The sequence below is a fragment of the Apium graveolens genome, chromosome 4 (genome assembly GCF_009905375.1).
Source record: "Apium graveolens cultivar Ventura chromosome 4, ASM990537v1, whole genome shotgun sequence".
NCBI classification, from domain to species: domain Eukaryota; kingdom Viridiplantae; phylum Streptophyta; class Magnoliopsida; order Apiales; family Apiaceae; genus Apium; species Apium graveolens.
In genome coordinates, this window is record NC_133650.1 from 141455159 (window position 1) to 141470312 (window position 15154).

The window sequence follows — 15154 nt, forward strand, 5'->3', positions numbered from 1 at the left end:
CGAGTATAAAATGATTTTGAGAAAGAGATGAATACAAGTATTCAGTGGATATACTATTGTAGTTGATTTTGAGAATATTATAAATTTGATAAGCATATAAACTTTCAGAACGCTTTGGAGATACAAAGTATAATTATTGGTTTTATTTATCCTTACATACCTAATTATGGGGATATATACCTTGCTGAGCTTTAATGCTCACCCTTGCTTTTACATATCATATCACAACAGACTACCAGCATGGATCAGACCAGGACTGTTGTCCTTAGGCGGGTAAGGAACGCTCGTGAGTTCCGTAGGCTTTTTGTGCGCCAGCCTCGTCAGGTAGATAAGTGGAAATGATTTATTTAATAATGTTTCCAAGCATATAACCTGTGTGTGTGTGAGTCTGAATAAAAGGTCGAGTAATATTGTGAAAAGAGAATTATTTAATTAATAAGTGATCGTAACAACCCGAATTCACGACCTTGGATTTGGGTGTTTTACAACTTCCAACTTCTGAGATAGCTGGGTTTTGTAGGGCTTCTATATAAGTAGTTTTAGAGACGTTTCACGTGTGTTGAATTGTGGTATTAATCGAGGAGCAAGGAGATAAGGAATAAGACCGTTTTAGCACATCGCAACGAAGAGGAAACATATTTTCTTGTGATTCTTTTATTCGTTGTAACAGTGGATGCTAGTTTTCTTTGCTTTGAACCTATTTACTCTTGTGACGTACTTTGGTTTAATATAAGTAGTTTTATTAATTATTCTCGTGTGTTATTATCATGTTTTCATATGAACCCATGGTGACGATGAGTTCAATCATGGGCTAATCTTGATCATGGGGTCGTAACAGGTTTACTATGGAATTCTTTAGTTAGTTGTTTAATACCTTAGTGTGTGATGATTTTATGATATCTAGTATTGGTTGTGTTTATTCGTCTTATGTGCGTCGCAAACATAAGATAAGGTGTTAATCTCTTGTGAAGCGACGGTGGATCTTGAGATTTAGAACTGGCCATGCTAGCATAGGTTCATGTATGTATATGCATGATTAGTGGGTAACTCTAACCGTTTTACTTGCCCTGTGTAATCAAAAGGAATAACTTGTGCTTAAATCGGAATGTTGTCAAATTCTGTAGACATATAGGGTCTCAACATAATTGATGACTATTCAACTTCTATCTTAATTGTGGATGTTTGGTAGAATGGTATTAGTGCAACGAAAGTTGGATTTTATCAGTTTTGAGTTGTTCGATTAGTTTTATCACTGTTACATGCTAAGGGTAATAACAATAGCTATTGAAGGAAGTAATAATGAAGTTATGATCTCATGTGTGTTTAATATCGTTAATTCAAGTGTTAATTAAGTGTTTAATTCTCGTAGTTAATTCTAGTTAATAATTAGTTAATCAAAATCTACGTGTTATTGTCTTGACATTGAGAAGTAATTATACATTGACGAGTAAGTGTTAATTGAACATAATTAGTCTGAATCTATGTGGGAACGAACTAGAAAGTATTCTATATTACTTGCGAACACGTATACTTACGTGTATTATTAGCGCGTGTTTTCCCCCTTAACAAGTTTTTGACGCCGCTACCGGGGACTCGGCTTATTTATTTAGTTTATGTACTTACCATCAGTGGTCATTAGGACTCATTGATTAAGATGTGTTACTTATTGTTTCCGGTTGTGTTTCAGGTACTTTAGCGAGCGTTTATGCAAACACGTTCTCGTACTCGCAAGAGGACTTTAGATACGGCTGAGGAGATGGACGAAGTTCTTGATATTCCGGAGAAGATAGATTTTGAAGATTCGGATAACAAGAGCGAGCAGAAAGAACCAGTAATCATGGGTGATCGTATAGTTTCGGCATATCCAGCGCTCTTGTAGACTTTTCTCGGCCTAAAATTGATGACATTCAGTCAAGCATCCTTTATCCGGCTATTCAGGCTAACACTTTTGAAATCAAGCCTGACATTATTCAGATGGTGCAGAATTCTGTTTCTTTCGGAGGTGCTGCTACTGAAGACCCCAACATGCACATCAGGAATTTTTTCGAGATCTGTAGTACCTTCAAATATAATGGTGTGACTGATGAGGCTATCAAGCTGAGGCTTTTCCCATTCTCTCTGAGGGATAAAGGTAAGGACTGGTTACATTCTGAACCAGGTGGGTCCATCACTACTTGGCAAGATCTTGCGCAAAAGTTTCTGGTAAAGTTCTATCCAATGGCGAAGACTGCAGCTATGAGGAGTGCTCTTACTCAGTTTGCGCAGCAGCCTATAGAATCTATGTGCGAAGCTTGGGAGCGCTACAAGGAGATGTTGAGAAAGTGTCCACATCATGGTATGCCTGATTGGATGGTGATCACTGGTTTCTATAATGGTTTGGGGGCCCAATCTCGGCCCATGCTCGATGCATCAGCTGGAGGCGCCTTGTGGGCCAAAAGCTATACTGAGGCTTATAATCTTATTGAGACTATGGCTGCAAATGAGCATCAAAACCCAACTCAAAGGATGATGCCTGTAAGGTAGCGGGTATTCTGGAAGTTGATGCAGCTACAGCTATTGCAGTGCAGCTCCCATCGCTGTCTTCGAAGGTTAATTCTCTAGCCACCTATGGAGTAAATCAGATAGCTATGGTCTGTGAACTTTGTGCAGGTTCTCATGCTACGGATCAGTGTTCTCTTGTCAATGAATCTGTTCAGTATGTGAACAATTATCAACAACCGCAGCAGCCTGTGCCAGCTACCTATCATCCTAACAACAGAAATCATCCCAATTTCAGCTGGAGCAATAATCAAAATGCTATTCAGCAACCATATCAACAAGGCGTAAGTAAACAGTTTAATCCACCTGGATTCCAGCAACCACATCATAATGCTCAAAGGCAATCATATCCTCAACAAGGAGGTGCAGCTCCACCTTCTAGTGCTGATTTCGAGAAACTCAAGCTGTTGTGCAAAAGTCAGGCTATTTCTATCAAGACCTTGGAAAATCAAATCGGTCAAATAGCCAATGCAGTGCTCAATCATCATCCTGGCATACTTCCCAGTGATACTGAAGTGCCAGGCAAAAAGGAAGCTAAAGAGAAAGTCAAGGCTATTACCTTAAGGTCTGGAAAAGTTGCTGATGCTGAAAAAGTAAAAGACAGAGATACTGAAGTTGGCGAAGAAGAGAAGCAAAAGGAGAAAGCGGCGGAACCAAGGAAGACTACTGTTGAACATACTCTACCTGAGGGTAATACAGGGGAGAAACAACTCTATCCTCCACCACCTTTCCCTAAGAGATTGTAACAACAAAAACTGGATAAGCAGTTCGGTAAGTTTCCGGAGGTGTTCAAGAAACTTCACATCAACATACCTTTCGCTGAGGCTTTGGAGCAAATGCCTAGTTATGCGAAATTCATGAAGAGTATTCTTTCACGGAAGGTGAAACTGGATGACCTTGAGACCGTTGCTCTAACGGAAGAGTGCAGTGTCGTACTGCAATAAAAATTACCTCCAAAGCTTAAAGATCCAGGTAGCTTCACCATTCCTTGCACCATTGGCAAGTTATCTTTTGACAAGTGCATGTGCGATTTGGGAGCAAGCATCAATCTGATGCCGTTGTCTATCTTCAAAAAGTTGAATTTGCCTGATCCAAAGCCCACCTACATGTCTCTACAATTGGCTGATCATTCTATTACATACCCACGAGGCATAGTGGAGGATGTGCTAGTAAAGGTGGATAAGCTCTTCTTTCCTCCAGACTTTATTATTCTGGATTTCGAGGAAGATAAGAAGATTCCCATAATTTTAGGAAGACCTTTCTTGGCTACAGGTCGTACCTTGATAGATGTGCAGAAAGGAGAACTTACTATGCGGGTGCAGGATCGGGATGTGACATTCAATGTGTTCAAAGCAATGAAATTCCCTACAGAAGACGAGGAGTGCTTAAAGGTGGATTTGATTGACTCTGCGGTTACTTCAGAACTTGATCATATGCTAATGTCTGACATATTAGAGAAATCCTTAGTGGGGGATTTTGACAGTGATGATGAGGATGGCAATGAGCTACTACAATATCTAAATGCTTCTCCTTGGAGGCAAAAACTAGACACGCCATTTGAATCTCTTAGTACTTCTGACCTAAAAAATGCTGAAGGAAAGCTCAAACCATCTATTGAGGAAGCACCTACTTTGGAGCTTAAACCATTTCCTGAACACTTGAGGTATGCCTTTTTAGGTGATGCATCTACTTTACCTGTTATTATTGCATCTGACCTTTCAGGTAGTAAGGAGGAGAAGCTCTTGAGGATTTTGAGAGAATTCAAATCGGCTATTGGATGGACTATAACAGATATCAAAGGGATCAGCCCTTCGTACTGCATGCATAAAATTCTGCTAGAAGAAGGTAGTAAGCCAACTGTTGAGCAATAGCGACACCTTAATCCTATTATGAAAGAAGTGGTGACGAAAGAAATTCTGAAGTGGTTGGATGCAGGAATCATATATCCTATTTCTGACAGTTCTTGGGTGAGCCCCATGCAATGTGTACCTAAGAAAGGAGGTATTATTGTGGTAGCAAATGAGAAGAACGAGCTCATCCCCACTCGAACAGTCACAGGATGGAGGGTAAGCATGGACTACAGGAAGTTGAACAAAGCCACGAGGAAGGATCACTTCCCTTTTCCATTTATTGATCAGATGCTTGACAGGTTGGCCGGTCATGAGTATTATTGTCTTCTGGATGGCTATTCGGGGTATAATCAGATTTGCATTGCACCAAAGGATCAAGAAAGGACTACCTTTACTTTTCCATTTAGCACGTTTGCTTTCCGCAGAGTTTCATTTGGCTTATGTGGCGCACCTGCCACTTTTCAGAGATGTATGATGGCTATATTCTCTGATATGATTGGAAATAATATCGAGGTGTTCATGGACGACTTCTCCGTCTTTGGACATTCATATGATGAATGTTTAAATAATCTTCGTGCGATGCTCAAAAGGTTTGTGGAAACTAATTTGGTGCTAAATTGGGAAAAATGTCACTTTATAGTGCGCGAAAGCATTATTCTTGGGCATAAGGTCTCTAGCAAGGGTCTTGAGGTGGATAAAGCCAAGGTGGGCGTCATTGAGAATCTTCCACCACCTATTTCTGTGAAAGGAATCCGTAGTTTTCTTGGTCATGCGGGTTTTTATCGGCATTTCATCAAGGACTTCTCGAAGATATCAAAGCCGTTGTGTAACTTGCTCGAGAAGGATGTGCCTTTCAAATTTGATGATGAATGCTTGGCGGAATTCGAGACTCTCAAGAAGAGTTTGATAACTGCACCAGTTATTATGGCACCTGATTGGACAAAGCTTTTTGAGATGATGTGCCATGCGAGTGATTATACGGTGGGAGCAGTTCTTGGGTAGCGCAAGAATAATATTTTTCATGTGATCTACTATTCTAGTAAGACTCTTAATGGAGCTCAAATGAATTACACCACTACTGAGAAAGAGCTCTTGGCTATAGTCTTTGGTTTTGAAAATTTTTGATCTTATCTGCTTGGGACAAAGGTGATAGTGTTCACTGATAATGCGGCCATTCGCTATTTGGTTTCCAAGAAGGATTCGAAGCCTAGACTTATTCGTTGGGTGCTCTTGCTACAGGAATTTGAGTTAGAAATCAAGGATCGAAAAGGTACTGAGAATCAAGTAGCTGACCATCTCTTTAGATTGGAGAATCCCGATTCTACTTCACATGATAAGACATTGATCAACGAATCTTTTCCGGATGAGCAGTTGTTCGCAGTTCAGGAGGAAGAGCCATGGTTCGCAGATATTGTGAACTATCTTGTCAGTAATATAATGCCTCCTAATATGAATACAGCTCAAAAGAAGAAGTTTCTGCATTAGGTGAAGTGGTACATGTGGGATGAACCGTATCTGTTTAGACAAGGAGCTGACCAGATCATCAGGAGATGTATCCCATTCTTTGAGACGGAGGGGATATTACGAGACTGCCATTCCACAGTTTATGGTGGACATTATAGTGGTGAAAAGACAACAGCTCGTATTCTGCAAGCAGGTTTTTTCTGGCCTACTTTGTTTAAGGATGCTCATCAGTTCATTTTAAGGTGTGATCGTTGCCAAAGAGTGGGGAATCTTACGAGGAAGGATGAGATGTCGTTAAACGTGATACTTGAAGTCGAGGTCTTTGATGTTTGGGGAATTGATTTCATGGGACCATTTGTCTCGTCTTGTAATAATCATTACATCTTGCTGGCAGTCGATTATGTCTCAAAATGGGTAGAAGTCAAGGCTCTACAGACGAATGATGCAAAGGTAGTGTTGAATTTTCTTCATAAGCAAATTTTCACAAGGTTTAGAATGCCACGAGTAATCATAAGTGATGAGGGGTCGCACTTCTGCAACCGTAAGTTCACTTCTATGATACAGCGCTACAATGTGAATCATCGTGTTGCTACTGCCTATCATCCGCAAATGAATGGTCAAGCGGAATTGTCTAATAGAGAGATCAAGCGCATTTTAGAGAAGGTTGTTTGTCCGTCAAGGAAGGATTGGTCTTTAAAGCTCGATGAAGCTGTTTGGGCTTATAGAACAGCATACAAGACTCCACTTGGGATGTCCCCGTTTCAACTTGATTATGGTAAGGGATGACATTTACATGCGGAGCTTGAGCATAAGGCTTATTGGGCATTGAAGAAGTTGAACCTTGATTTAGATGCAGCTGGGAAGAAGCGAATGCTTCAGTTAAATGAACTTGATGAATTTCGACTCTAAGCATACGAGAACAACAAAATGTACAAGGAAAAAGTGAAAAGGTTGCACGACAGGAAGCTATATCCTAAATCATTTGTGCCGGGGCAACACGTTCTTTTATTCAACTCTCGTCTCCGACTTTTTCCTGGGAAGTTGAAATCAAGGTGGTCTGGACCTTTTATTGTCAAAACTGTGTTTCCACATGGAGCGGTGGAGATTTTTGAGAATGATCTGGGCCAAGCATTCAAGGTTAATGGTCAGCGTTTGAAGCATTACTATGGGGACACGACAAACTGGGGAGTGGTTAGTGCCGTTTTATTGTCAACTTGAGCGAGGTACCCTACGTCAAGCTAATGACAAAAAGAAGCGCTTCTTGGGAGGCAACTCATGATTTGTGACTATAGGAACCCTTAGAAGTTAGTAACCTATCCAAAACCACAAAAAAATCTGAAAAACCAGGGAAATAATTTTTTTTCCAGAAGGTCCCTGAGCGCCCGCTCAGGACCCGACTGCCTGAAAATTTTTTTAGCCTAATAAAACCCCAACCCACGAGCTATTTTCCCATAAACCTACATTTTTAACCCTTATCCCCACTCCTAATCAAATTTTAACCCTAATCTTTACCCTATATATACATACAACTATTCCATATACTTCCCATACACTTTCAACCTTAAACTCTCTCCCATATTCAAAAACACAAATATTAAACATTTCTTCTCAGTTTCAATGGCACCCAAGAGATGCAGGACGATTGATAGCAGCAACACTGTTCCTACTGCTGACTCTTCGAGGGGTACTACTGCGAGACCTAGTTTGTTTGATAGGGCTGTGGAGGAGGAGTATACTAGGCTTCTGGGTAAGTCGATTTTGAAGGATAGGGGATTCTTACCATCGGGGAGGGATGGTGAGTTGTTGCCGATGATTGCTGAAAAAGGGTGGATTTCTTTCTGTGAGTCACCGGAGGCGGTTCCGATGAGCGTGGTTCACGAGTTCTATGCGAATATAAAGGCTGAAAAGAATAAGTTTTCTGTTGTGCGTGGGCTAACGATGGATTATCATCCTAAGGCCATTCGCCGTATGATTGGGCAGCGACAGCGGAAGCCCACAGAGGAGAATTGGAATGAGGAGAATGCTGAAGATTTTGACTTGGATTTGATTTGTGCTACTCTATGTCGGCCGGGAACGGTTTGGAAGTTCAAGACTGGGACTAACGAGTACCGTTCTTTTCCGGAGATTGTGATGAATAGGTATTCCCGTGCATGGAATGCCTTTATTTGTGCTAATATTCTGCCTACTTCACTTGCACATGAGATTACAGTTGAGCGAGCACAGTTGTTATGGGGTATTTTGAATGAGGAGTACTATGTGGACCTTGGTGAGTTTATCTACCGGGGAATTCTGAAGTTTTTAAGGAGAGCGAAGCACATGAACATCCCCTATGCATCTACTGTTACAAAGCTTTGCCGAGCAGTGGGAGTTCATTGGCCTTCTCACGAGCAGTTGCAGATGCCGACCGCTTCTATTGATTCAGGGACTCTGAATGTGATGCAGGAGTGGACTGGTGGAGAGCCCGAGGAGCATGGGCTGGGTTATCGTCTTCCAGGAGGACGTCCAGCAGCTGGTGCTACCATGGCTAGACCGGGGCATGATGAGGCAGACCCTTTTAGAGCTCAGGAGGGTGCTGGGATGGCTGATGCCTAGTATAGGAGGCTGTCAAGGATGATGGATGCTATGTACGAGACGCAGAACAGGTTTGTTCAGGAGCTCACCCTTGCACTTGGGACTGCTTTCAGAGGCCTTGGAGCTGACATCCAGTGGCCCGTTTTTGGTGAGGACTCTGCGTATCCGCCTCCTGATGTTCCACCCTCTGAGGGTGATGATGATGATTTCTCCGAGCAGGTATACCCTGTGTCCCTATCTACTACCTTCACTGGGGAAAATGGAGATTTTAAGTTTGGGGGTGGTAGTTAAGGAATATTTTTGTGTGTCTGTCACGTATTTGCATATTCATGATAGTTTAGTTCATATAATTGCATATTTTTGCCATATAGTTTTTTTTATATAGTTTGATTTATCATGTAGCTCGTGCATATACCATGATCCCTTTTGCGTTGCTTTACCAATTAATTTGTGATATTGATGCGAGTGTAGTGATAGCGTTAAAGTGATGTTGAGTCTTGTAGGTTGAAATGCATGCTAGAAACACTTGTAATTTCACTAAGTCTTAGAGAATGCTTAAGGACTAGATTGTTGTCATGGTTTGATGGTTGTTAAGGTTAATCTAGTGATTATGCTTATAATTTAAAATAGGTTCTTAATGATAAAAGGCATGAAAAGAACCACTTGGAGTAAAATTTTGGAATTCATTGCTAATTGTGGCTAGGCGTCAAATGGCTAGTAGCCGGCTCGTATTTTTATGCGAGTAATCTAGGGTTGAGCAAGATGGAGTGAAACGCACTTGCTCAGAAATTTGAAAAAAAATAAGAAAAAAAAGAAGAAAAAAACTTGGAAAAAGGAAAAAAAAAGAAGAGTAATGCATAATTGATCATGAGTGGGCTTTTTGGTATTCGAGTTATTAAGTTCTTAGGGGACTTTGTGCCTAGTAACCTAAGGCTTTTATAGTCTGGGATCCGCTAACCTAACGCTCGCTAAATGGATGCCATTGCATAAGTCTTTTGTGGACCTCACTCATTGTACGGTCAAATAAGCATTTGTTTGTGTGTTAAATAAAAAGCATGATTCTGTAATAAGCTCCAGTAATCTTGAAGTGTTATAAGTCATTTTGTGCCTAGAAATTTATTCTTCATATAATCATGTGATTGCCTTGAGGATAGTCGAGTTATGATAATTGATCTAGTTTCGAAGCATATCTGTTAAGCATCCACACACACCATGTTTCTGGCTGTATGTTAGATTACATGATTTGATTGATCTTTATTCGCCTAATTACATTTGTTGAGATGTCGTAAGTTGGTTGGTTTGGTCATAGTGAGGGGGATCGCTGCATTTCATATAGATTGCATTCATGCATGTTTTTGTTTTGTTTTTGAGTCTGTGACGCTTGAGGACAATCATCGATTTAAGTTTAGGGGTGTGATAAGTGGCATTTTATACTACTTAGAACGTCTTATAATGGCTTGAATTGATGTTTTGAAATCAAGTAATTTGTGTATTTGATGCGTTTTTCTAGTGTTTGTGCATTTCAGGGTATTACTTGCATTTGTGGGGAGATTTCATCAAGAATAAGCCTTAGTATGTGCTTGGCATTGCGAGTGGGAAGTTAGGAGCAGAATGCAGCGAAGAACGGGAGCAGAAAAATGAATTTTCCAGAAAGGTGCTGGGCGCCCGCTCAGCCTAGCTGAGCGGCCGCTCAGGAAGCTGGGCATCCGCTCAGGATTGCTGAGCGGCCGCTCAGGGGCGTAAATTTTAATTCTGTTTTTTAGACTTCTGTTTCGGCTGGACTTCCAACTTCTGAGATAGCTGGGTTTTGTAGGGCTTCTATATAAGTAGTTTTCAGAGACGTTTCACGTGTATTGAATCGTGGTATTAATCGAGGAGCAAGGAGATAAGGAAGAAGACCATTTTAGCAAATCGCATCGAAGAGGAAGCATATTTTCTTGTGATTCTTTTATTCGTTGTAACAGTGGATGCTAGTTTTCTTTGCTTTGAACCTATTTACTCTTGTGACGTACTCTGATTTAATATAAGTAGTTTTATTAATTATTCTCGTGTGTTATTATTATTTTTTCATATGAACCCATGGTGACGATGAGTTCAATCATGGGCTAATCGTGATCATGGGGTCGTAACAGATTTACTATGGAATTATTTAGTTAGTTATTTAATACCTTAGTGTGTGATGATTGTATGATATCTAGTATTGGTTGTGCTTATTCCTCTTATGTGCGTCGCGAACATATAAGATAGGGTGTTAATCTCTTGTGAAGCGACGTTGGATCTCGAGACTTAGAACTGGCCATGCTAGCATAGGTTCATGTATGTATATGCATGATTAGTAGGTAAATCTAACCGTTTTACTTGCCCTGTGTAATCAAAAGGAATAACTTGTGCTTAAATCATTATGTTGTCAAATTCTATAGACATATAGGGTCTCAACATAATTGATGACTATTCAACTTCTATCTTAATTGTGGATGTTTGGTAGAATGGTATTAGTACAACGAAAGTTGGCTTTTATCAGTTTCGTGTTGTTCGATTAATTTCATCACTGTTACATGCTAAGGGTAATAACAATAGCTATTGAATGAAGTAATAATGAAGTTATGATCTCATGTGTGTTTAATATCGTTAATTCAAGTGTTAATTAAGTGTTTAATTCTCGTAGTTAATTCTAGTTAATAATTAGTTAATCAAAATCTACGTGCTATTATCTTGACATTGAGAAGTAATTATACATTGATGAGTAAGTGTTAATTGAACATAATTAGCCTGAGTCTCTGTGGGAACGAACTAGAAAGTATTATATATTACTTGCGAACGCGTATACTTGCGTGTATTATTAGCGCGTGTTTTCCTCCCTAACACATGTCATTTTTCTAGTGAGTGTAGAAAGCCTGATTCCAGCAAAAAGAAGTTCGAGCCTGTAGATTATAAACAAAAATACTTTGAGTTGTTCAAACAAAAGGAAAGGGCTTTCATCACACAAGAGAATGACTGGGCTGCAGATGGATTGGATGAAGATGAAGAAACAAGCTATGTCAATCTAGCCCTAATGGCCAAATCAAATGAAACAGATACCAGTTCTTCAAGCAATCAGGTAATCACCACTAACTTAGCACATTTATCTAAAGCTGAGTCTAATGATGCAATAAATGAAATGTCTACAGAATTATATCACCTGTGTGTTACACTTAAGTGCCTCACTAAGGAAAATGCTAAAATTAAAGAAAATAATTTTTTTAAGTAAGAGGAATAATGTGCTAGAGTCTCAATTTATTGAATTTGAAAAATTTAGAATTGAGTGTAAAACTGCTAAGGATGAATTAACTGAGTCCTTGAAGAAAGAAGAGATTTTAAGGAAATAGCTTGAGAGAGAACGTGAAGTAATTAAAGCACGGAAATCATCTAGAGATGTTCATGCTCAAATTACTAAAGTTCAAGGTATAAAATCCTTTTATGATGCATCTTGGAAAAAGAGCAAAGAGAAGCTTGATTCCAATCTGGTTGAAGGACTCTTTACAAATGTGGACTCGATGAATGATGAAAATCATCTATCGGATAATCAAAAGGATTATCCGTCGAAAGACAAGTAGCCACATCTGTCGGCTGTGAGTAAACCAGTTAGCAAAGCTAAGTTAGTTAAATTGAATGAGAAATATGGATTAGTTTCTAAAAACTTTATTCCAGGAGAATCAAATATAGTTAGAAAAGAAAAGAAAGTTAATGTTGGTCATATGTTTATCAAGCAATTGAATGATAGACTTGAAAAGATTGAGGTTAAATCAGAAGCTAAAAGGAAAAACAATAGAAATGGGAAGGTAGGGATTAACAAATATAACAACTACACACCTGATAAATATGCTCCAAGAAAAATATGTGTTAAGTGTGGTAGTGTTAATCACTTGTCTGCTAATTGCAAGATTTCTATGCCTACTCCCATGACTACACCTTCTTCTTTTCCCAACATGACTGTCATGCCTGTAATGCCTATGAATGTTATGCCTGCTCAGAATATGAATGCACAATATGCCATTTGCACCTAATCCTTATTATGCTGTATTTAGTATGCCGGAAATGCCATTTAGCATGTCTTACTGGAATAACAATTTTATAAATACTAAGCCTTTTCATGTAAACCAAAATGTGCATGATAATTCTGTTTCAATGACGGGCTTCAAAGGTCCAACTCAAATGACTAAGGATGAATCTGAGATCCCCAAGTCAAATGAGATCAAACCTAAGAAACCAAAGAAAAAGGCTAACAAGGAAGGACCCAAGGAAACTTGGGTACCAAAATCAACATGATTTGGTTTTGATGTGTGCAGGGAAACAGAAAGAATCTTTGGTATCTAGACAGTGGTTGCTCAAGGCATATGACTGGAGACTCTACCCTGCTCACTGAGTTCAAGGAAAGAGCTGGCCCATGTATTACTTTTGGAGATGACAGCAAGGGTTATACTGTGGGATATGGCTTGATTTCAAAGGATAATGTCATCATTGAATAGGTTGCCTTAGTGGATGGACTCAAACACAATTTGTTGAGTATCAGCCAGCTTTATGATAAGGGCAATTCAGTTACTTTCAATTCAAAAGCATGTGTTATAACGACTCATGTATTTTTATTTTATTTCTAATATTTGGAAGTGTAATAAAAGTTTAAGTAAATAAATAAAAGGTGTGTATTGATTTTGGCAGCGGTTATTGATTGTTATTTGATTATTTATGATTTGTTGATATGTGGGATTGGAATTATGTGATTTAATGGTGAGTTATATGATTTTATTTTTCTTGTAAAAGTGATTTTATTGTAATTTTAATTCCATAAATATTTGGGTTGTCTTTAAAATTGGTTTTCTAATTTTATAATTTCAATAATTATTTTAAGGACTTTATAAAATTAAGAAATCAATATTTCGTTAATTATTCATTTTTAAATGATTTTTAGGACCATTATTGTTATTTTTCAAAATTATTTTAAGGATGCCTCGGTTCGCTAATTTCAAATTCGGGATAAAAATCCAAGTCCCCGGGTATTTCGAGACACGTGTTAACAACTTATAATAAGAAGTTAACACGTATCCCATTTTCACAGGACACGTGTTGGCTGCAGTGTTTCTCCTTTGTTTCCATTTCAGTCTCTCTCGGTTTAATCTCTTATCTCTCTGTATCTCTCTCCTCTCTATTTTCCATCTTCCATCTCTGTTTTCTTCGCGTGTTTCGGTTGTTCTTCCCTGTTTTCCCTCCGTTTCCACTCCGGTTGCTCTGGTCTCGCCGCCGCCGTGATTTTTCCGGTGAGCTCGGTGGTTTCGATCAGCTTTGTTGAATGATATATATATATATACTGTGGTATATATAGGTGTGTGTGTGTGTGTAATTTGTGTGTGTGTGTGTGTAATTTGTATGTGTGTGTGTGATGTGTGCGTGCGTGTGTGTTGTGCTGTGTTGGTGGTGTGGCTGGCGGTGCGTGGCCGCGTGCTCCCCTGTTTTCTGTGATGTTATTGTGGGCTGTTTTGTTGGGCTTGGACTGATTTCCCTGTTGGGCCTCGTTATTGGGCCTTGCTGTTGGATTTTGGTTTTGGGCTCTTGGTTGAGCCTGTGCGTGCAGTTGGGCTTGGTTATTGCAATTTTAATTCTTATTTTTTTTCTGCAGGAATTATTGAATAAGATTCGTGATATTATTATTAATTCGCGTGGGAAAATATTTTTAATAAATCGGTGGAATTTATTTGGATACCTGAATATTTCGGGCACCAATAAATTTTTCCGCCTTACCGCGATGACTCGTTACAAGTGGACGGTGGACGGTGATGACGATGTTCTGAGTCCTAAATTCTATAAATAAATAAAATAAAATAATTATGTAAAATATGTTTGGATTTAAATAACTAATTTTGATTGGTGTTGGGACGTATATTATATAAATAATGGTGGAATAATGTTGTGGATTGTTGAGAATTGTTGACGTCGATTATAATCAACGGGTAGTCTTATAAATAAAGAAGTTGCTGCCAAAATTTTCTAAAAAAATATATTTGTAATCGTACATAATTATGTTTTACGTGTTACCCCTATTTATGTTCGAGAGATGTGATTACATGATTATGTGTATAACAATAATATGAGTCGGGTTGTCGGATATTGGGTTATTAGGATTTGAGGATATCAAGCATGTTGGTATAACTAATTAGGGTATTCTGTAATTGTAGATCCCAGTCGAGTTTTCCAGGATCAAAGTCAGCGTGAAAGCTACTTAGGGTTTGTAAAGCGTTGCAAGGCAAGTACCCATGACCATTCTTTAATGGTTTAGTGCATATGAATAGCTAAATGTTTTATTCTCGTAATGGAACATAAAGGTTTTCAGTTACGTATCCCCTGTAGTTATAAAATTACTGTTTTCAAATTGTTTTGGGGAAAAGTAACTTTGAACGGTACCTATCTCGAATTGAATGATTTGCGAAACGGATTTTATATGTGTGCTGGCTAAATAAATGATTTTGAAAAGGAGATAAGTACAAGTGTTTTGAAAACTGGATAAAACGGTCAGATATGGGATACATTGGGGCCAGAGTAGGCCTATTGAGGTGGCGTAAGAGGCTAATTCGGTTGCGCGCACTATAAAACCGATTAGTCTAGCAGGTCAGAGACCTGGCTAGTCTCTGAGTTCCGGAACAGGTAAATGGGATGGCAGTTAGAGCTGTCTGGTGTTGATAGCCAGATCAGCTGTCTTCACA

General features: G+C 39.1%; 1 non-coding gene across 1 annotated transcript; it reads right to left on the reverse strand.

Moving 5' to 3' along the window:
* Positions 1 to 2232: 2232 nt before the first annotated feature.
* Positions 2233 to 2339, reverse strand: LOC141722419 (small nucleolar RNA R71). Its single transcript, XR_012575439.1, has one exon. It is a non-coding gene; the product is annotated as a small nucleolar RNA R71 (small nucleolar RNA).
* Between the last annotated feature and the right edge of the window lie 12815 nt (positions 2340 to 15154).